The sequence below is a fragment of the Phoca vitulina genome, unplaced genomic scaffold (genome assembly GCF_004348235.1).
Source record: "Phoca vitulina isolate PV1807 unplaced genomic scaffold, GSC_HSeal_1.0 scaffold8, whole genome shotgun sequence".
NCBI classification, from domain to species: Eukaryota; Metazoa; Chordata; class Mammalia; order Carnivora; family Phocidae; genus Phoca; species Phoca vitulina.
Genome location: NW_022589711.1, coordinates 4082021 through 4104423, shown reverse-complemented (window position 1 = coordinate 4104423; position 22403 = coordinate 4082021). Strand labels below are relative to the sequence as shown.

The following is a 22403-nucleotide window of genomic DNA, read 5'->3' as shown; positions in this document are numbered from 1 at the left end:
TGGGTGGGGGGGGGGTTTGGGGATGGAAATAGGATTGGATATAGGCAAGCAATTCCTTGAGTCCAGCAGGAGGAAGGGGGTTTAGGCAGTTTCCCAAAAAGGTAGCATAGGTCCTGCTTGTTAACTCCCAGTTGGGTTGATTGCTTTAGGATGCTAGGGAGGAGGGACTCTAGGAGCTGTGGCCTCAGGAATTGAGATGACAGAGACCCTCCTTCAAGTTGTGAATAAAGCTTTCCTCAGGGACAGATCATGTGACCCAAACAATAAGCATATCAGTGGGGACCAGTGGAGACCATAGCCTTACTTTCAGTATTTTGGAGTGCAGAAGACATCCCCATTCCCAACCTTTGTATCACCTGGAAATGTGAATGGAGGAGGTCAGTCCAGAAATGACTGAAATGGAATTTCCTGCCAGCTGATTGGTGCTCGAAGCAGCTCGATTGCATTTAAACAAAATAAAGAAATGTGATATCTTACACCCCGAGTTATGGCAAATTTTTCACTGCCCTTTATTTTCCCTCCACTTCATCTGTAAGATAGCAATTATTAAACTCACTTTGCAGAGTTGTTCTGGCATTAAATTAGATGACATGTACAAACTGACCATATCAAATCATCTATGTTCAATAAATTATCACCAGGAAATATTTATATGTGTACATACTGTTGCAAGAATGGAATCAGGTGCTACGTTTTCAAAGAAGCACAAGATGTACTTCTGGTTCCCAGGGATTTTGTTATAATTAGAGGTGCAGATTAAGTATATAGGACAATCAAGAAGTCCTAGGTTTATATCTCTAAGCAAACATGGGGAGAGGCATAGGGAAATTGAATGGAAGAATTTGGAAGCAGGAATCATGACATAGAACAGAAACCTACAGGAAGCTTTGAAGAAAAGATGGCAACCTTAGCTGTGAGGGGAATTTGAGTCTGATGCTATCATTGGAAAATTTCACCAAGATACAAATACTTATTCATACAGTATTTGGAAATCAGGTTTGGATTTAGTGGCTAGTGGTTACTATATTGGACAATTACAGGCCTATAGTTTCTCTTTCAATTTTTTCCTGAGTGAATTGGTTTGGATTCATTAGAGAAAGAGCTTTAAACTTTTTCCTGGAAGGTTCAGTTTTGATTGCTACCATTCTGAGAGCCAGGCAGAGATAGAGGACTAGGGGCAGGGATGAATTTTCATTCCCGGTATGCCAACATCTACCTGTTCTTAATTTTTTTTAAGATTTCTTTCTTTAGGGGCGCCTGGGTGGCTCAGTTGGTTAAGCGACTGCCTTCGGCTCAGGTCATGATCCTGGAGTCCCGGGATCGAGTCCCACATCGGGCTCCCTGCTTGGCAGGGAGTCTGCTTCTCCCTCTGACCCTCCTCCCTCTCATGCTCTCTGTCTCTCATTCTCTCTCTCGCAAATAAATAAAATCTTAAATGAGATGAGGCCAAAAAAAAGATTTCTTTCTTTATTTATTTGACAGAGAGATAGAGAGAGAGCACAAGCAAGAAGAGAGGCAGGCAGAGGGAGGGGGAGAAGCAGATCTCCCGCTGAGCAGGGAGCCTGATGCGGGGCTCGATCCCAGGACCCTGGGATCATGACCTGAGCCGAAAGCAGATGCTTAACTGACTGAGCCACCCAGGCACCCCCTGTTCTTAATTTTCTATTTAGTATTGCAACCCCCCAACTCTCCCAGGATTCTCTGGCTTAGTTTTGCTAGAAAATAAACTTCTAGGCTTTGTGTTTGTTTTGGAGGTAAATAAGGGATTAAAAAAAAAAAAAAGATTTGTTTGTTTATTTGAGAGGGAGAACACATGCGCACAGGTTGGGGGAGGGGCAAAAGAAGAGAGAGAGAGAATCTCAAGTAGACCCCAAGCTGAGCACCGAGCCCGATGCAGGGCTCGATCTCACAACCCTGAGATCACGACCTGAGCTAAAACCAAGAGTCAGACATTTAACCAACTGTGCCACCCAGGAACCCCCGAATAGGGGATTTGAGGCTCTGCATCTTATTTTTTGTTCTACCTCCAGTCCTACTTCCAGAGCTGTCCAGTGCCATCAGTTCCCAAAACTTGTTTGTAATCAATGCTTGGCAGCTTTTTTTTTTTTTAAGTTGTATTTATTTAAGTAATCTCTATACCACATGTGGGGCTCGAACTCACAACCCCAAGATCAAGAGTCACATGCTCTTCCAACTGAGCCAGCCAGGTGCCCCAATGCTTCACCACTTTTCTTCCACCATCTTGGGACCCAGTACTCTCAGATCTGGTACATAAGTTACCTTTCATTAATTGTCCCTACTTGCAAATTTTGATGTCCTGCCTTTCCTCATTCTTTGTCCTTATGATTTGATGTCTTGAGAAAAAGATTATATACCATGTTTTAGTGGGGTCTCAGAAAAGTATAAACAAATTGTATGTTCAGTCATGATGTCTACTCCACAACTGGTGTATTTCATATGTGGGTTATCTTTGTCCATTCGGGCTGCTATAACAAAAGTACTATAGACTGGCTTAAACAACTAACATTTATTTCTCATGGTTCTGGAGGTTGGGAAGTCCAAGATCAAGGTGCTGGCAGATTTGGTGTTCAAAATGCCCACCTCCTGGGGCACCTGGGTGGCTCAGTCGGTTAAGCGGCTGCCTTGGCTCGGGTCATGATCCCAGGGTCCTGGGATCGAGCCCCGCATCAGGCTCCCTGCTCGGCGGGAAGCCTGCTTCTTCCTCTCCCACTCCCCCTACTTGTGTTCCCTCTCTCGCTGTCTCTCTCTGTCAAATAAATAAATAAAATCTTAAAAAAAAAAAAAAATGCCCACCTCCTAATATCATCACTTGGAGGGTTAGGATTTCAACATATGAATTTAGGGAAAAGGATTACCTAGAATTCATACCTCCAGAAATAATTTCAAATTTGGAAATATTTTTGCTTCCCCCCTTTTTTTTCTTAAATCAACTCCATCAGCTGACTTCTACAAGCATTTTAAGCTGCCACTGATTGAGACTGAATCAGGATAACTGAAGAGGTCTCCTATAACAGGGGAGACTTTGTACAGGTTCAAATATTAGGTAGATTTTTATCTCTAAGAAAAAATTTGGGAAAAACTATACCATCTATTCAGAAAAATGCAGTTGGCTTTTTGAATTATTGAATAGGCCTCCTAGAACAGGAAAGACTTTGTAAAGACTCAAATACAATGCAATTCCTTTTATTTCTTTGGAATAATATTTGGAGAAAGCATCATTTATATTCAAGTTCATATGGTGTTTAGGCAAATCTATATAAAATATGAAGCATGGGTATAACCTCATTAGCAGTATTGTGTTTTCTTTCCTTGTCTCCCACTGGGGGGGGTGGGTCAACAATGATGGTTAGATTTTTGTGGGGGTACAGATTCAGATTACCATGATTTTCAGAAAATAAAGTACTATTTATTGTTTATCCATGTTTATGGAATTGGGCCTAAGCCCAACATATATTTAAAAGAACATATGACAAGGGAGATCAGCAGAGTCATGGGTAGAGTTACTCATTTAACTATATAAAGTCATACATTTTGAACTTTACTTCAGTTTGGACCTTTTATGGAGTTCGATGATTTATTTCTGCTCCTCATTTTCTAACTGTAAGCTGACTTTCCTTGAAAAATAAAGATGGTCACTCATCTCCCATCCACCACAGGTGAGGCCAGTCAAGGTCCATGCTTAGAACTTTCAAAGTGCTCCAGTCTTCTTCAAGATTGTGACCTTGGGGCATTAGCAACCAGAGCTGGCTGGTTTTGCTACCATGTCCTTTGGGTGCTAAAATGAACTTCTCAGTGGACTGGTCTTCTGCTCTTGTTAAATCTACAATTTGATTTCTGTGTAAATCTTAGTGGTTGACAAATCACACTTGTGTTTGTTTTTCTGTTCCGTGTTTAAAACTATTACCCCACCAGCACTGTTCTTCCTTTTTCATAAACTCTTACTCTGCCTTTGTACCTCACAGTTAAGAATTAAATTCTATCATGTTTGGTTGCTGCTTGCTTCAGACGGTCCTTACTCCTCCTTTGCCCCCAGTTCCCTCCCCATCTAACTAAATTGTTAATAGTTATTATTTCAGAAGACAAGAGTCGTGCTTGATATATCTTTGTAACCTCCACAGTGTCACATGTAATCTGAGTGCCACTCAGATTAGGCTCTTTTACCATGAGACAGACTGTAACATGTGCTACTATTTGTCTTGTACATCCTCTGTTCCAAGTGCCATGAAGGCACTTTACATATTATTTCTCATCCTGCATAGATCTTGCAAGGGAACTGATGTTCTTATCTAATTTCTCAGTGGAATCTGACCCTCAGAGAAAGTAAGTAACTTGCCTACAGTTTGTAAGCATCAAAGTCTGGATTTGAACCCAGATTGAACCCAGGATTTGAATCCATATTCTTTCTACTGCTGTATATCAACTCACCTCATTCTCAGATTTCACATAGAATCCAAATAAGCATATGATAGCAGCATTACTTAGCTTTCATCTAGATTTGTAATTCGGACTGCTAACCTAGATGAAATTCAAGTCCTAGCTGATGACTTCCAATGTTAGCTCTGCTCTTTGGAGAATTAGGTGACCAACTTTCTGAGCAAAAGTACTTGTCTCTTCAGGGCCACAGGAGCCTTATGAGAGAGCCCAGGAGTGTCAAGATATTATCAGTGAACAGCCTGGTTTTGAAACCCAGGACTTCCTGAGTCCGACAATGGCAGGGCTGAGTAGTGATGTAGAGCCTTTAACTTGTCCCTTCATTTCCTTCTCTGCATTTCATCACTCCCACAGTTTTAAAACAACACTTCCTCTATGATACAATAATGGGCAGGGACTCTGAGTTTTCAAGTGACAAGTGAGTGCCAGGAATATTTTATTTGTCTTGGAAAGATATAAATTCCTAGGTCTATACAGATTCCAGTGGCTTTCGGAGAGACAGAGCATGCTGGTCTCCTTAAGAAAGGCCACCAATGGGAGTGATTTCTGGTGATGCAATGCTGATATTTTAGTATCATTCTGGAGAAGGGAAGAGGTGGGGTTTCTCTGGAGCCAGATGAACTCACAATTAGTTCTCACCCAGGCTGCTTAAGCAATTATGATGAAACCAAATCACATTACGTTATTTCTCCTACTCCTGATAAAAGCCTTAACCCTGTTCCTTCTGCCCCATAGGGCACTTGGCTGGCCATTATTCTTAACGCTATAGACACTATTCTTTGCTTCTGTTTCCAGGCTACAACCGTCACAGTGTAAAATAAGAAGCGTGGGGGAAATAATGTACACCTCTCGATCTCACTACTTCAGAGGCACCTAGCAACCCTGTCTCCAGGCAGGCAGCATGAGTCTCCCTGGTAGTTTACTGCCCACTCACAGCAGAGGCGGCGCGCTCTCTGCAAATAGCCTACGTCTTTGCCGGTGCCAGCTTGGTGGGGGGGGGCGGGGGTGTCATTTGGTATCCTCAGGGACGTTTGGTTCTTGTTCTGGGAAGACTAGGGCAAAGCAATGACAATTTCCCCAAAGCTGTTTATGGAATCAGAAATTAGGTCAAGCAGTTCTGTACTTGGGGTTGCATAGTTTAAAATCAAAAGAGATCATTTTCAATCTTTGTTTTTTTGGTCTTTGACACATTTCTGTCATGAATTTTCCAAAATGTTCATCACACTCTTTCTAAAGGATGAAAGGAATGTTTCCCAGGTGTACCTATGCAATGAGCAATCCTCCTGACCCATTTGTCCATCTGTCGACCCACCCAAAAATACTACCACATCAGCCATGCCCATAGTTTTTACCAAATCCATTTCCTGCCTCCAAAATGTCGATGGGGCTGAAGAGAGCCCTGCACTGGTTTACCAACCAGCCACATGGACTTTCCAACTTAAGGCTCATGGACCACAGGGCCTTAGCTATGGATGTGGTGCTTCTAATCAGCTTTCTGTACCTCAGGGAACTGTTAAACGTTCTTTGTTTCTTTACTACTTGTGTTTCCTCTGCATTTTAACCCCCCCCCCCCCCCCGAGTAAAAGACTTGAAGAATAAAGTCGTATCTCTTGTGGAGGGAAACCAATCTTTTCCTGTGGTGACTGATTAAAGATTGGAAGGACTCAGGCTCCTGTGCATACAGGGCTTGATCTAGGAAACTGAGTGCTGCTGGATAGAGGGCTGATCCCATCATATCAGGGAGGGAACAGGTTGAACCTCCACGTTGTTCCCTCACTCACTCACCAAACAGTTACTGAATTCTTACCATGTGCCAGGCCCTCTACTAGGAGCAAGGGAGACAAATACAAATAAAAAATCTTATTGACAAGCTCATAGTCTGGGGGATATTTTACTGAAAACAGCTGATAGGAACAATGTCAGATTCATTGTAATACAAGTACTTTTAAAGGACTCTTTAGGGAGGTGGGAGGGGAGAGGGAGTGAGATTTATATAATTTAATTTTTAATAATAGCTGTGTTCACAACATTCCTGAAAATTTAACACTTGATTCTTATAAGCTGATGTGAACCTGCTCCAGCACACTTTGGGATGAAGGTGAAATTGGGAAGTGCAGATATGTCTTATGGCAACACTTTGGACATAGGTTTGGACTCTCTCCGTGAGGCAGGATAATGTGGAATATTAGCTAGTGTTTTTGTTTTTCTTGTTTTATGTATTTTTATTTTCTCCCACCAGAGAAGGTGATTAACTTTTGTTTTTTCTCGTTTCAGAGGCTTTTTAACATTTTTTGTTTTGTTTCTGTTTGTTTTTTTGTTTTGTTTTGAAGATTTTATTTATTTATTTATTTGAGAGAGAGAGAGAGCATGAGCAGGGGTGAGGGGAAAGGGGAAGGCTTAATCCCAGCACCCTGAGATCATGACCTGAGCTGAAGGCAGACACTTAAACAACAGAGCCACCCAGGTGCCCCCGTTTCAGAGGCTTTTATATTGCTGGGTGAAAACTTTTTCTCTAAAGAGCTAGACTTAACATTACCTACTTTCATAGGACCATCTGGATACAGTCAAGTTGAAGGTCAGTAATGAGCATTGTAGACTAAGACCAGAGGGCCCATTCTTAAATGTAGTGTGTGAGATCCTTGTAAATTTCAAAAGCTTCTTGGTGGAAAGAATGAGCCTGATAAAAAAGCTGAAATTGACTTTCTCACCAACTAAGTAGAAGAGAGCCTAGCATAATTTGACTATTTTAGAGAAGTTAACCACATGATGTTTCTTACGCTCTAGTGTTGTGAAATAAAACTGATGCCCATTTCGGCTGTAGGTCATACATGCTTTTTTAACCAAAAATATGACCTGATTGTATTTAAATTTTAGAAGGATAATTATTACCTACATAGAGGAGGAATTGGAAGCAATTTTTCTCACTGAAAAATGAGACTAGTTAGTTGTGAATACCTACCATGATAAGGAGAATAATCAGGGTGGTCTGTGGGAATAAAGAGGAGAGGACAGGCTCCACAATAATTCAGAGGATAAATCACACAGTGTGGAATACAAGTTATATGATTTAAAATGTGAGATGTTATGGCTTAGAGGCAAATGCAACCCAGTGCCTATGTGTTGGTTACCCCTGCCTTCTGCATGCCTGGCACAGTGCTTCGTACTTAGCAGGTGCTTAATAAATACATGTTGAATGAATGAAAGAGTGAATAAATCCAGTGCACAAACAAATATGTATGTTTTTGCTACATTAAAAATGAGCCTGGTCAAGAGAATGTCGAGACAAACCATAGACTAAAGGAAAATCTTTACAAAAGGTATATCTGAAAAAAGACTGTTACCTGAACTATACAAAGAACTTCTAAAACTCAGCAATAAGAACATGAACAACCTGATTTAAAAAGAGCTGAACGACATCTTGCCAAAGAAGATACACAGTTAGCAAATAAGCATATGAAAAGATGCTCTACTTCATGTGTCATTAGGGAAATGTAAATTAAAACACTAATGAGCTACAACTATACACATATTACAATGGCCAAAATCCAGAACACTGACAACAAACAAATGTTGGTGAGAGTATGGAGCAATAGGAACTGTCTCACTCATTGCTGGTGGGAATGCAAAATGGTACAGCCACTTTGGAAGGCACTTTTGTGGTTTCTTATAAAACCAATCATACCCTTACCATATGATTCAGCAATAACACTTCATAGTATTTACCCAAAGGAGTTGAAAATTTATGTCTATACAAAAACCTGCACATGAGTGTTTATAGCAGCTTCTTCATAATTGCCCAAACTTGGAAGCAACCAAGATGTCTTTTCATAGGTGAATGGATAAAGAAACCGTGGTCCATCCAGCCAATGGAATATTATTCAGCAGTAAAGTAGAACGAGTTACCAAGCTATGAAGAGACAGGGAAGAACCTTAAATGCATACTAGTAAGTGAAAGAAGCCAATCTGAGAAGGCTACATACTCTGTAATTCCTACTATATGATGTTTTGGAAAAGGCAAAACTATCGAGACAAAAAAGATCAGTGGTTGCCGGGGAGTAAGGGAAAGGGGGATGAAGAGGCAGAACACAGAGGATTTTTAGGTGATTGAAACTACTCTCTATGATACTGAAATGGTAGATACATGTTATTATACATTTGTCAAAATCCATAGAATATACGACACCCAGTTAAGCATCTGACTTGTGATCTCAGCCCAGGTCTTGATCTAGGAGTCCTGAGTTTCAAGGCCCGAGTTGGGCCCTGTGCTGGGTGGGGAGCCTACTTAAAAAATATTTATAAATATACGACACCAGGAGTGAACCCTGATGTATACTATGGACTTTAGGTGATAATGATGTGTCAATTTAGGTTCACCAGTTGTAACAAATGGGCCAGTCCGGTAGGGGATGTTGAGTGGGGGACGCTGTGTGTTTATGTGAGAGGGTAATGTATGTGAGAGGGAAATCTGAGTACCATCCACTCACTTCTGCTGTGAACCTAAAACTGCTCTAAAAAATAAAGTCTATTTAGAAGGGAAAGAAAAATCCGCATTCCTACATTGCCTGGATATTCTGACCAGTAGACTACACTTGCATAAAGATCAATGAGCCCATCAATGAAGACAAATAACAGTGTGGCAGGAGGAAATTCAGGTAAACAGGATTCTTATGAGGTATGTGTTGCAGAATAGCATATGAGAATTTGAATCAACTTAACCCAGTTTTCTGTTCCACAGATGTCCGGTAATTTTGAACTTTATCAGAACTCTCCAGTAGTTACGGGGGGTGTCAGCTCTGGGTTTCCAAACCACCACCTTTTTACCAGGCAGTTGTAGCAAAAGCACATTTCAGACCACGTTATTCTAAGCAAACAAATATTTGCTGGCAAGCAGACACAAAACAATCATACAGCCTGTGTATGCTTGGAATATTATCAGTCTCAACCCTTGACCCAATGACCAGTCTCTTCATGAAAGGCTGTCTCCAAGATGAAGACAGGCATGTTCTGCTGGAGGGAGGGTCAGGGCTTTTGGTCAGATCAGATGATAGGATCATCCACTGATGGGAGAGGTACAGCACCATATGCACCTCTGGTATGAACTGTCCCCCTGATACGAACTGCTGACCTGGATAGATACTTGTATATACACTGTTCCTGCAAAGATGGAGATGCCCAACTCCTAACGATCACATAACTTAAACTCCACTAATTTTGCCAACTAGAAATTCTTTCTAACACACTCAATAATAAAACTTTGAAGTTGATTTTTATTTAAAGATTTTATGTATTTATTTGTGAGAGAGAGCACAAACAGGGGGAGAGCAAGAGGGAGAAGCAGATCCCCACTGAATGGGGAGCCCAACATGGGGCTTGGTCCCAGAACCCTGACATCATGAAATCATGACCTGAGCCAAAGGCAGACCTTTAACCAACTGAGCCACCCAGGCACCCCTGAAGTTGATTTTGACAAAAATACTTTTGAATGTGACCTGGCCAGTTCTTAGGATGTTAATTCTATTTGTCCACGTCATATGCTAATTGATCTCTAGGGTGTAGGTAGATTAGAGTTAAATTGCTCACACAGAGTTCCTAATGTTTATATACTACAGTATTGTAAAGTAAATTACAACAGACAATAAAACCAAAAGAAATATCAGGAAAAAGATTTTTTAAAAGCTCCAACATCAAAGTGAAACTGTACTTCTGCTTTGCTCTGTACTGGTAACTACGAGATCTAACTGTATGTGTCCTCAATTATTGTGCTGGAGAGAGTGAGTGTATATGGCTTTATAACATATAAACAAAAACAGTTTAAAGCAATTTACTGCCTTAGTTGATGTAGCATCATGGCTCCTTTATGAGATTCCCCATTAACAAAGGTCTTTATGTAAGGCTTTATTTGATGGATATTTTTTTCTTTTCTTTCTTCTTCTTCTTTTTTTTTCTCATAACAAGAAGGGCCACAAGTACTATGGCTGAGCAGAAAAATATCCCAGAGAGAGGTTGTCATAGGAACTGTGCCAGAAGAGCAGCTACTCAATAGAAGGTACCATCCAAAGAAGAGAGGAAGGAACTGATCTTGAAGCATCTCTTAAAGATCCGTTTTAAGGAACAAATTTTTCATGACTCTCCTCATGGAAATTGCCCTCAGTGACAGCAGGGGTAGGTGAGATACTAGGAGGCTATGGGGCTGATGATATATATACCTCATAGGACTTTTGTAGAAGATATAAAATAGATAAAATATATTAAATACCTACCCTATAAAATTCCTGAAATATATTAATAATAAATAATAATAATCTTTACTATTTTATGTAACTCTCACTAGAGCCGTCTGAGGAAGACACAGTCATTATTCAAATTTTCCAGATGAAAAAATGAAGCACAGAGAAGTTGAATTGTTCAAGGTCACATGGTAAGTGGTAGAGCTGGAACTCAAATGCAAGTTTGTCTGACTCTAGGGCTCTTGCCCTTAACTTCTCTGTTGGGGCTAAACTAGTAGGCAGTAAATAACTGGTAATAATTATAAAAATGCTTCTTTGGTGGTGAAATAGTAGTGGGAGTTTAAATTGCTATAAGATACACATGGCAGAATGTTATAGCATTTCTGTTTTGTTTTTCCCTTGAGCTTATTTTTCTTAAACCACACAGAAATGTGGTCCCACAGGAAGACAATCACTTTGTCCCATTCTCCCCTCCTTATCCCCAGTGCAGAGCTTCAGGTTGGCCCCACCAATTGATGTCCTTCTAGAGAACTCTAAAAAAACTGAGAACCTTCTCTCTTTCTCTCTCTTTCTCCCTCCCTCTCTTCTTTCTCCCTCTCCCCCTCCCTCTCTCTGCCTCTCTTCTTTCTGCCCTGCCCCCCATTCCTGAAGGAGGAATTCATAGCTAGAACTTCCTTACTATACATTCCCCAAAGTTTTGAGACCCTATGTTATGGGCTAAATTTTGTCCCCTCCAAAGTTCATATGTTGAAGTCTGTTAAAGAGAAAATTATTCATTCATTATTCATTCAAATCATTCATTTGTTAAGAAACACTAAGGCAGAATTGATTCAGGGGACTATCACTATAGGTATAGGGGCCAGGACAATGCCGGGGAGGGGGCTATAGTAGGGGAGAGAGATTGGGCTCAACTTCAAATACAAAGAAAAATGGAAATTTATAGCCACAAAGCAGGGTTGGGGATCAGTGGACAGAAAATTGCTAAGAGGAAATATAGGTAAGGGAGGATTCTGTCTCAACAAACCTGACAGGATTCTTACTGAAGTTAGGCAAGGGTGATTAGATATCATCTGGGGGAAGGTGGATCACGAGGAACCCGATCAGATATTGAGGGTGATCAGATATCGAAGATGGGAGTTTCTTGTTAAACTGACTTAGCAGGATTCTTGCTAGAAATAGTCTACAAGGAAGTCTACATGGGAGCCCAAGTTCAGGCCTAGTGAAAAAGAGAGCTCAGAAGAGCCTGACCAAAGTTTGGTCAAGGTAAGAATCTTTGTCAAATCCTAACGCCCGCAGTACCTAAGAATGTGATGATAATTGGAGATAGAACCCTTGAAGAGATGATTAAGGTAAAATGAGGTCATTTGTGGTGTCCTTCTAAGAAGAGGAGGTTAAAAGACAGACACACACACGGAGGGAGGACCAGGCGAAGACACCAGAGGAAATCAACCATCTATAAGCCAAGGAGAAAAGCCTTTAGAAGAAACCAACCCCACCAACTCCTTGATCTTAGACTTCCAGCCTCCAGAACTAGGAGGAAATAACTTGCTGTTGTTTAAGCCATCCCTCAGTGGTACTTTGTTATGGCCGCCCTAGCAAACTAAGACACCCTACAGTGGTCTGAGCACCTTGAACTTTATTCAAACCTGTGTCACCTATTCCTCTTGACATCTCTACTCTTGGCCTTCTGTGTCTGTGCCTGTTTCGTTGTAGTTAAGCACTGGGTGTGGAATGCGAACCTCTGTGTAAAATGGCACAGGTTTCCTCTGGAAAGGGCTCTGTGAAGACTAAATCCAGGAAAACTAACCAAGGTACATGGTGCTTTCTCTTGTGTTCTTACACCTGCCTCCCACTTACCCAGAGTGGATCTTCCTTGGAGTAAACACTTTGTTCATCTCTAGATGCAAATTCTTACAGGACTGCCCTGCCATTAACTTTTTATATGTCTCTTTACCACCTCCACCCCACCCCCAGTTAATTTCTGAATTCACAGACACTGAGATTGTGCCTATGAATCATTCATTTCTGTACTCCCTACAGTTCCTGGTTCAAAGAAGGCACTAATTTATGTTTGGATTTTTTGAATGGAGATTATGTATGTATATATCTTATATATATATGTATATATATATATAATATATATAATATTTCTTCTTTCTTTATCTCTGATGAGGGGATTTTTGTAATAGAGACTCAAATGAAATTTAAAGCACATTAAACATGTGATGCTGTAATAGTCAATGTCATAAGAAAAAGGGTTTATTTTTATTTTATTTTTTAAGATTTTATTTAATTAATTTATTTTAAAGATTTTATTTATTTATTCGAGAGAGGATGAGAGAGAGGGGGAGAGGGAGAAACAGGCTCCCCGCTGAGCAAGGAGCCTGATGTGGGGCTCAATCCCAGGGCTTTGGGATCATGACCTGAGCCGAAGGCAGATGCTTAACTGCCTGAGCCACCCACGTGCTCCTTAAGATTTTATTTTTAAGTAATCTCTACACCCAATGTGGGGCTCGAACCCACAACCCTGAGATTAAGAGTCACATGATCCACTGAATGAGCCAGCCAGGCGCCCCAGGGTCTACTTTTATTTTAAATGCTCCAATCAGAAGATTCTGAAAATTCCCAAGCCTCTTCTTACAAGGGAGACTGCAGGTATGATGGAGATTGAGTTGTCTAGGAAAAATGGTCATCATGACTTGAAGGAATCTTACTGCCTACTTTACTCTCAAGATGTAGCCAGCACTCCATGGAGGGGGTTAGGCATCACTGGGGAGGTGGGGAGAGAAAGGAGATTGCAGAGGAAAGGGATTCCCAGGCTCCCACTCAAGAAAGACTCTGTAAAGACTGTCAGGCAGCTCACTGGAAAATTAATATTTCACCTGCGAACATCCTTTGGCCTTCTTGTGTATCTGGACTAGTAACTAGTAGGATTCTCTTTGGTAATGAACTGTGCCTCCTTCTCAGACTTTTGGCAGAAGAAAGGGAGGATATATTTGATTATGAACTGCATGCAGCTGATCATGTTGAACCATGGAAACAGTGCACCTGCTCTTCAGTCCTGACCAATGGGAAATGCTTGCTATATTGGGGGTGTGTGTGTCTAGTTAGAAACAAGATACAGTCTTCCATAATACACCCTTCACCTGGCTCTTCCAGAGACATGATCCAAGGAAGGTCAACTTTTCCTTAAAGTGTTAGCAAAAAGCTGGGTCATGAGCATCCATTATTTTTGGACAACAGTAGGTGATGGACAAGGAAGACACGTAACTAACATCATGTGTTTTTGCACTACGTGGATCACAGTCCTTCAGGAGTTTACTGTTGATAAGACAGTTGCCAATATGCTACAGATTTGTGTCGGGAACACCAAAGAAACAGAAATCAATCATTTGTGAAGAAGCAGAACAATCCTCTATTAGACTTTGTATATTATCAAAAAAGAGCACAAGGGAAGGTCAAATCTACCCTCCAAGTTCCTAATTATAATTCAGAGAGCCAGGAGGGAAAGGGAGTGGAGAAAAAGTTAAAAAAAAAAAAAAATTAAAAAGACTGCTTGGAGTTTGGGAACACTGAATAGAGACTGAAGATATTTCTGTCTTTGATGTCAAACATCAACATAGTCACTTTTTTCCCCCTAAAGGCATTTAATTTTGTGGGATTGAATCCTTCTTTCTGATGCCTAGAAAAATATAAATGCCATCAACTGTTTGATCTCATCTGGGTAGTTTGAAGGCTCTTTGTTTGTGGGTAGGGAATTTAACACCGCAAAAAGCACTAAAACCCTACAATATGCCAGCTTCGAATGATTCACAGCAAACAGTCACAATGCAGGTCAGATGGTGCATTTCTGATGTAAAAAAGAAAAAAAAGGATTACTTAAAAGTGTCTATCCAGAAAACACAAGACATTTGTTTTTTTTGTTTTTTTTTTTAACAGGTATTTCTTTTTTTTTTTTTTTTAAAGATTTTATTTATTTATTTGACAGAGAGAGAGATAGCGAGAGCAGGAACACAAGCAGGGGGAGTGGGAGAGGGAGAAGCAGGCTTCCTGCCAAGCAGGGAGCCCGATGTGGGACGCGATCCCAGGACCCTGGGATCATGACCTGAGCCGAAGGCAGACGCTTAACGACTGAGCCACCCAGGCGCCAACACAAGACATTTGTATTATTCATCATCCACTGAAAGCTAAGTAGCATTGGAATATGGTTATTTTAAGTTACAGTTTGAAAAACCCAACCCAGTGATTTCTGAAAACAAACCAAAAAAATGTGCTAATTTAAATGGTTTTGAAAATTGGCACAAAGGAGAAAAAAGGGCCTTTCATGTGATGTATAAGGAAAATCTGTTGAAGAAAATTAGCTCCTGCAGGACTAGGATTGATAATGTGACATTTACTCACTTTGATCTAAATTTAACATCTACCCACGTTTTCACCATTCCAGTGCCCTTCTGGTTACTATAGTGATCATACCTTGCAACTCAACATTTTATTCCTAGGTAACAGACAACAATTGTGGATACCAGGGAGGGCATAGGTAAAAATCTGCCTTATTAAATGCTATCTGGGGACGCCTGGGTGGCTCAGTCAGTTAACCCTCTGCCTTCGGAGTCCTACATTGGGCTCCCTACTCAGTGGGGAGGCTGTTTCTCCCTCTCCCACTCCCCCTGCTTGTGCTCTTTCTCTCTCTCTGACAAATAAATAAATAAAATCTTAAAAAAAAAATACGATCTGGAGTTTCCTAAGTGAAAAGCATCTCTCTCTTCCCTGCTCCCTCCCCCTCTTTTCAGCATGTTTTAGCTTGCTACACCTAATGAGGAGATTGAGATACTCCCAAACGTAAGTTGTAAAAGCAGACTCAAGAAGCATGTTTAGGCACCAATTGTGAGTGTAAGGACCTTAACTTGATGGAATAGCATGGCTGGGGAAACAAAAAATAAGGGTTCTAAAATAAGTACTTTTTGGGGCACGTGGGTGGCTCAGTGGGTTCAGCATCCAACTCTCGATTTTGGCTCAGGTTATGGTCTCAGGGTGGTGGGGTGGCGGGGAGTCTGCTTCTCCCTCTCCCTCTGCCCTTCCCTTGCCTCGCAAGTGCACTCTCTCTGTCTCTCAAATAAATAAATAAAAATCTTTAAAATAAGTACTTTTCAGCTGGAGCTGACCTAGAAAGTCACTCCTGATGTTTAATGAAGCTGTGGACAAAAAAATACCCTCAATAGTTGGAGCATCTGTTGTCTAGTAATGTACCGTATTCAATGTTTATTCTTCTTCTAATATAGACAGATCCATGATGTAGGGAGATTTTTTTTTTTCCACAAAAGCAACTTGCATTTGAAACTTCCAGATAAATGCAGAAGAATCCCCTGACCACTGAAAAGACAAATAGTAATTACTTCATTATATTGTGCTCCATACTTTTTTTTTAAGATTTTATTTATTTATTTATTTATTTTTTTTAAAGATTTATTTATTTATTTGAGAGAGAGAGAATGAGAGAGAGAGAGCACATGAGAGGGGGGAGGGTCAGAGGGAGGAGCAGACTCCCTGCAGAGCGGGGAGCCTGATGTGGGACTCGATCCAGGGACTCCAGGATCATGACCTGAGCCGAAGACAGTCGCTTAACCAACTGAGCCACCCAGGCGCCCAAGATTTTATTTATTTTTTGACAGAGAGAGAGACAGCGAGAGAGGGAACACAAGCAGGGGGAGTGGGAGAGGGAGAAGCAGGCTCCCCGCGGAGCAGGGAGCCCGATGTGGGGCTCGATCCCAGGACCCTGGGACCATGACCTGAGCTGAAGGCAGACGCTTAATGACTGAGCCACCCAGGTGCCCTGTGCTCCATACTTTTAAAACATCTTGTCAAAAGGTCTATTTCAGCTCTCCACTCTTTTTAGAGTGTCCAAAAAGATTCACACCTGAGTAGCACCGAGATATTCCAACATTCACATTTCTAGGTATTGGCCCTGTGATGTAGTCTTAATGTGTTAGAGACAGCAACAAGTCAATTGAAATGCAGGGTTCTGAAACAAGGACTCACACTTTTTGTTTTTTTAAGTAATCTCTACCCCCAACATGGGGCTTGAACTCATGACTCCAAGATCAAGAGTTGCATGCTCTATAGACTGAGCCAGCCAGGTGCCCTAAGAACCCACATTTTTATTTATTTGTTCGTTTGTTTTTGTTTTTATTTTAAAGATTTTATTTATTTATTTGAGAGAGAGAGAGCATGAGCAGGGTGAGGGGCAGAGGGAGAAGCAGACTTCTCGCTGAGCAGGGACTCCGGGATCATGACCTGAGCCGAAGGCAGATGCTTAACCGACTGAGGCACCCAGGTGCCCCAACCCCCACTTTTAAATCTAGCGTTTCCATTGCCACGCAGTAAGCAAAGGCAAACTTAAACAAAAAATTTAATAAAACAGGCCAAAAAAATACTGGAAAAGTGGAGAGTGATAAAAAGAGAAGGGGAATATTAAGAAATATAAATTCAAGTATGTACAGAAACCTAATAGTAATACTGATGGTAACAGTTACGCATCTCTCCTTATGTGCCAGCCCTAAGACAGGTACCTTAACTTTCATCCTTGTGTTTCATCCTCATGACTGCTATAGGAGACTGTCATTATTAACATCTCCATTTTGCAGATGAGGAAGTAAAGCCGAGATCATTAAAGTAACTTGCTCAAGGGTTTCCAGTTACTCTGGCAAGTGGTAGGACTTGTACATATTTTAAAAAGTAACAACAAAAAAAGCCCAGGCAGTCCAGAGAGACATTATGGGTAGTCAATCTCACCAGTGTCAAAATATAACATAGGGGATCCTTGGAGCTTGAACTGTAGCCCAAACCAATGAATTCATAGTCAAGAGTCCAGAACAGGTACCCAAAGCTCCCCTTGAAAGGAGGGGACCAGAAACTGGGATGTAGATTTGACTTTCATAAAGCCTTTTTGTTTTTCTATATATGGAAATCTTCATGTGCCCTTTAATAAAAATATTTACACTTAGGTATATAGCCACATCCTCCAATTGGGAAGTGGAGTAGGTAGAAATTCCTTAGAATACCTGATATGCCAGAACATGATAGTTGTAGACCTTATGTTTTTTTCTCCCACGAAGTAGTCTATGGACCAAAATGGGTGGTAGGTTTATTTCTGTTCTTGGGAACTCACAGTGGGTGTCGAACACTGATAATCATATTTCATTACAGCCTGGTGTAATTTTAGTAGTTAATTCTGCGAGCATGTATTATTGATTATTGTTCCATAGGAATCTATCACGGATGAAATGTAAGATAGAGTGGTCTCTTGTAAAGTGACTTCCATAAAATTTAATGGGTTCTTACCAAACTTTTAAATGACGGGTAGAAAAGAACAGTAACTGCAATGCACCACTAGGGGGCGCGCTGGTACTTTTAAATTCAATAACTTGGCAGGGACCGTGAGTATAAAGACAAGCTGCAGATTTCAGTTACAAGCCACTTGCTCTTCTACAGTCATTAAGTATCAAATCCCCAAGATTTTTTTTAAATTTTATTTATTTATTTATTTATTAGAGAGTGAGCAGGAGAGAAACAGCATGAGAGGGGAGAGGGTCAGAGGGAGAAGCAGGCTCCCCGCTGAGCCGGGAGCCCGATGTGGGACTCGATCCCAGGACCCTGGGATCATGACCTGAGCCGAAGGCAGTCGCTTAACCAACTGAGCCACCCAGGCGCCCAAATCCCCAAGATTTTTAAAGTAACTTTTGTGGGATTTGAAAACAGTGATGAGGTTTTTAAGGCACACTGTTTTTTATTTTCATAGAAATAAATGAGATTCCTAACCCCCTAAAAACGTATTTTCCTGGGTTAATATTTTATTAGATATATACTTTGTACCATTGCCTGTTATCAAGACAGCTTGGAGAAAATGAAAAGAAAAAATTGTTTCTCTTTTCTTATCAGCAATACAAATTACAAATTGTTGAAACTGGGGTTCATTTTAGTAGATGGAGGAAAGGTTAATTGGAGAGAATTATGACAAATTAATATTCACATAGTCTTCTCCATACCTGTTACCCTCACACAAGTAACGAGGTGACTCATTACGTATTAAAGACTGGCTTTTATTGACAAGACCGTCTGTCATTGTTAGGTCCTAATAGTGCCTCTTTAATAACCATTGAAATCTGAACATGGGATTGCAAAAAGAATATGAATGCTGTACCCTAAGGTTATGGATTAAAAATAAAGAAAAACAGGCAAACGACAAAATTCTCATAGCATATGTGGCTTGAGGTGACCCTGGAAGTTTATGTGGTGTTTCTCTGTCAGAGGAAAATTTATAAATATTTTCACTGGAAATGTTCTTTTAGTTCAGGGATTGGCAAACTTTTTCTGTAAAGAGCCAGATAGCAAATACTTCTGGCTTTGTAGGCTTATGGTCCCTGTCTACTTGGAGCTACTCACTTTTGCTTCTGTAGCGTGAAAGCAGCCATAGACAGGTAAATGAATGGGGCTGGTTGTGTTCCAATAAAATGCTATTTACAAAAAACAGGTGCCAGGCTAGATTTGGCCCCAGGATCATAATTTGCTGAACCTTGCTTTAGTCTAGTTGTGGATCCCTTAACAGACAAGGGGTGAAGGAGTAGAAGAAATTGCTTTGGAGACCTGGACATGGGGGTGGGGGGGAAAAAGGACCTCTAACTGAAGAGTATAAGGATATAAAAAGCTTCACTCAGGTCCCAAGAGATGCTCAACAGAGTCCTTAGCAAGAAGCCAAAATAAGAGCTGTCTTAGGAAGAAGTGTATTTTAGAAAATTGGTTGTAACATGTGCATAGGCCTACGTCTAAAATAAGTAAAGCCCTGAGGGTGCAGTAAATAAAAAATATCTGAGAGATGGGGAGTTTGCCCTGAGCATCAGTAGCCCTGGCATGGTGAGCCACCAAGAAGTAAGGAAAATCTGGAACCCTGCAGGAAACTACAGAGTTTTGCAGCAAGACAATTGTGGGTGATAAATTAGCCCCAGGAATGGACTTTCAGAATATAAGGAAGCACTTATGGACAACTCAAGGACATTTTCTAAAGGACTGCTGGAACTTCAGATATGTTGAAAATAGTTTCCATGGTTCATAGAAAGAGCAGATACATTTCCTTAGAGTAACAGATGCATTATACTTTGATTCGGGAGATGAGCTAAGAGTTTCACGAAATCAATTAATTAATTGCTGGGGAAAAAAGCTCAGGAGACATATTCTGACATGGTTTCCAAGTCTGGCGTCAGAAAAATGTCAAGGAGATTTCTTAAAAAAAAAAAAACAACACAGTTTCTCAGGTCTGAAATGAGACCTGAGCCTGTGGCCCAGGCATTTTGACATGGCTGCCCAGGTGGGTCCCGAGAATGGCCAGGCTAGCAAAACATTTCCAAGCTTCAATCACAATACTTGTAACATGGAGCCTATGTTTGCCCCTATGGGAAGGGTTGAAAATCTGATATGGCTGTCAGGTTTGGAGTATAGATGCCTCTGGCTCATTTACATCCTCTCTCTCCCCTTTCATCATGGGGATAAGTGGTAGGACTTGTACATATTTTAAAAAGTAACAACAAAAAAAGCTGTGACATACTGAGATACCACTTGATGATGGTGCTTCCCCACACAATGGAAACTTGGAGTAAAATTAAAAAATAAGTAACAAGTTATATGGAAGCAAATAGCTAATTCAGCTAAAACATCACTTTATAAAACTAGAAACCTTGGCATCATCTTTTCTTTTGTTCCTTAGGCCCCTAATCTGTGCCCAAGGTCCCCCTCCCTTCTGCTCCAATCACCAGTACACAGGATTTTACTCTAAGTGAGGGCATTTTTAAGAAGATATGTAAGTTTAGTTTTGTTCCATAGAAGCATTTCTTCTTGAATTTCCTGAGAACTCAGGGTTCAGGTCATGCCATTTCTACTCTTAAACACCAACTGGGGAGGGAGAAGACAAAGAAGGGAGATGTCGAGGTTTCAAACGTCCCATCAAGTCCTAGCTTGTGCTGACTTTCTTTGCAACTTGGTTTAAAGCAGTTCCAAACTCATTGTTGGTAACTTGGCCTCAGATTCCAAATTCCTGTTACAGTGGAGCTTTGTTCTTACATGCAGGTGTAGGAGGTTTTTCTTGTCAGAAGTTCAGGCCTCAGGGAATTAGGCCACACCTGTTGCTCCTTTATTTTCTCCTCTGGTTTATCTGAACGAAGAAGAACATTCCTCCCTCTGAATCTGGAGTGTGGACAATCACGGGGCAGCCTACCAATTGTTGCTTGGCGGTAGACATGATACCAAGGAGGGAGTTGGCAACTCCCTTCCTCGGGCCAGCAGCATGCTTCTTATTTGTAAACAATTATTCATCTACTCTTTGGGAAAAGGAATTGTTCCTCCTTCCTGAACACAGGAAACTGAAACGAACTCATCAAAGAGGAAAATAAGTGTGCAGTTCATGTTGTTAAATCTCTCTCCACAGTAGGAAAGTAATTGGGGGACATAAGAGAAGTGGAGTTTGGTAATCATTTCCTTATTTTGTTGAAAGAAGAAAGCCAGGAAAAATAAAATTCTGGTTAAAGAAAGAGTTGCTTTTGTTTACAGGTTCGTGGTGACCTCTCCAGTGGCAAGTCGGAAAGGCAAATTTACATTTCAGGTGTTGGTGGGCTCGGCATTTGAATCAAGTTTCTTTGTAAGTAAAACCTGAGGGTTTAGTTGTGGTCTAATTTAGAGTTGGACATTAGCCAAATTAGGAGTGAGGCATTCATCAGCAGGTTTACTGCTTAATTTTGCTATCGGTTCTTTTTTTTTTTAGTGTTCCATGATTCATTGTTTGCGTATAACACCCAGTGCTCCATGCAGCACGTGCCCTCTTTAATACCCATCACCAGGCTAACCCATCCTCCCACCCCCCTCCCTCTAGAACCCTCAGTTTGTTTTTCAGAGTCCATAGTCTCTCGTGGTTCATCTCCCCCTCCGATTTCCCCCCCTTCACTTCAAGCAGAGTAAAGGAGGCAGCTGTAGTCTTTTGGGAATCAAGATAGGACAATGGGACAGCATTTGAACATTAGAGGGTTGTTTTGTTTTAGGACAATAGCTCTAGAACGTGAATATACTTGTAAGGTCCAAAAGTAAATCTACCCTAAAACTAAGCACATCTCTCAGAATCTCAAGAGAAATAAATATTCTCTTGAATATTCAAGAGAGTGTTCAATTAGTTCAAATTATTCAGAAGTAAAATTGTTAAGTAAAGCTGAAGTATTCATGTGGGAAAAAAAGGAGACAAAGATGAGTGGCCTGCCATTTTTTTTTTTTTTTTAGGTTAGCAATCTTGAATGCAAAAGGAGTCTCAGTTAAGATAAACTATTAATGCTTTTTATTTTTCTAAAATAACATTTGAAGGGATTACTTTGGGGTCAGAATAATGATATTACTTTTGGTGCTTGAAATGATTGCTTTGTGCATTTCCAGGCATTTTGATATTTGTGATGGAGAAAATTAGCTCAGGCCAGGAGAAAGGCTTTCAACATTGTGATATTTACAGTGTTTTTTACAAATGGGCTGTGACATACTGAGATATCACTTGATGATGGTGCTCGCCCACACAATGGAAACTTGGAGCAAAATTAAAAAATAAGTAACAAGTTATATGGAAGCAAATAGCTAATTCAGCTAAAACATCACTTTATAAAACTAGAAACCTTGGCATCATCTTTTCTTTTGTTCCTTAGGCCC

General features: G+C 40.7%; 1 long non-coding RNA gene across 4 annotated transcripts in view; it reads left to right on the top strand.

Annotated features, from left to right (window-relative positions):
• The window catches only part of LOC116633724, a 54585-nt gene extending 33229 nt beyond the window's left edge, over positions 1 to 21356 (top strand). For 3 of the 4 annotated variants that reach the window (XR_004299769.1, XR_004299768.1, XR_004299770.1), the window contains 3 exons: positions 10408 to 10614; positions 10784 to 10870; positions 21273 to 21356. This is a non-coding gene — a long non-coding RNA (uncharacterized LOC116633724). Of the gene's footprint in view, positions 1 to 8281; positions 8397 to 10407; positions 10615 to 10783; positions 10871 to 21272 lie in introns of those variants that run through there. The other variant, XR_004299767.1, reaches the window with a different exon arrangement.
• The last annotated feature ends 1047 nt before the right edge of the window (positions 21357 to 22403 follow it).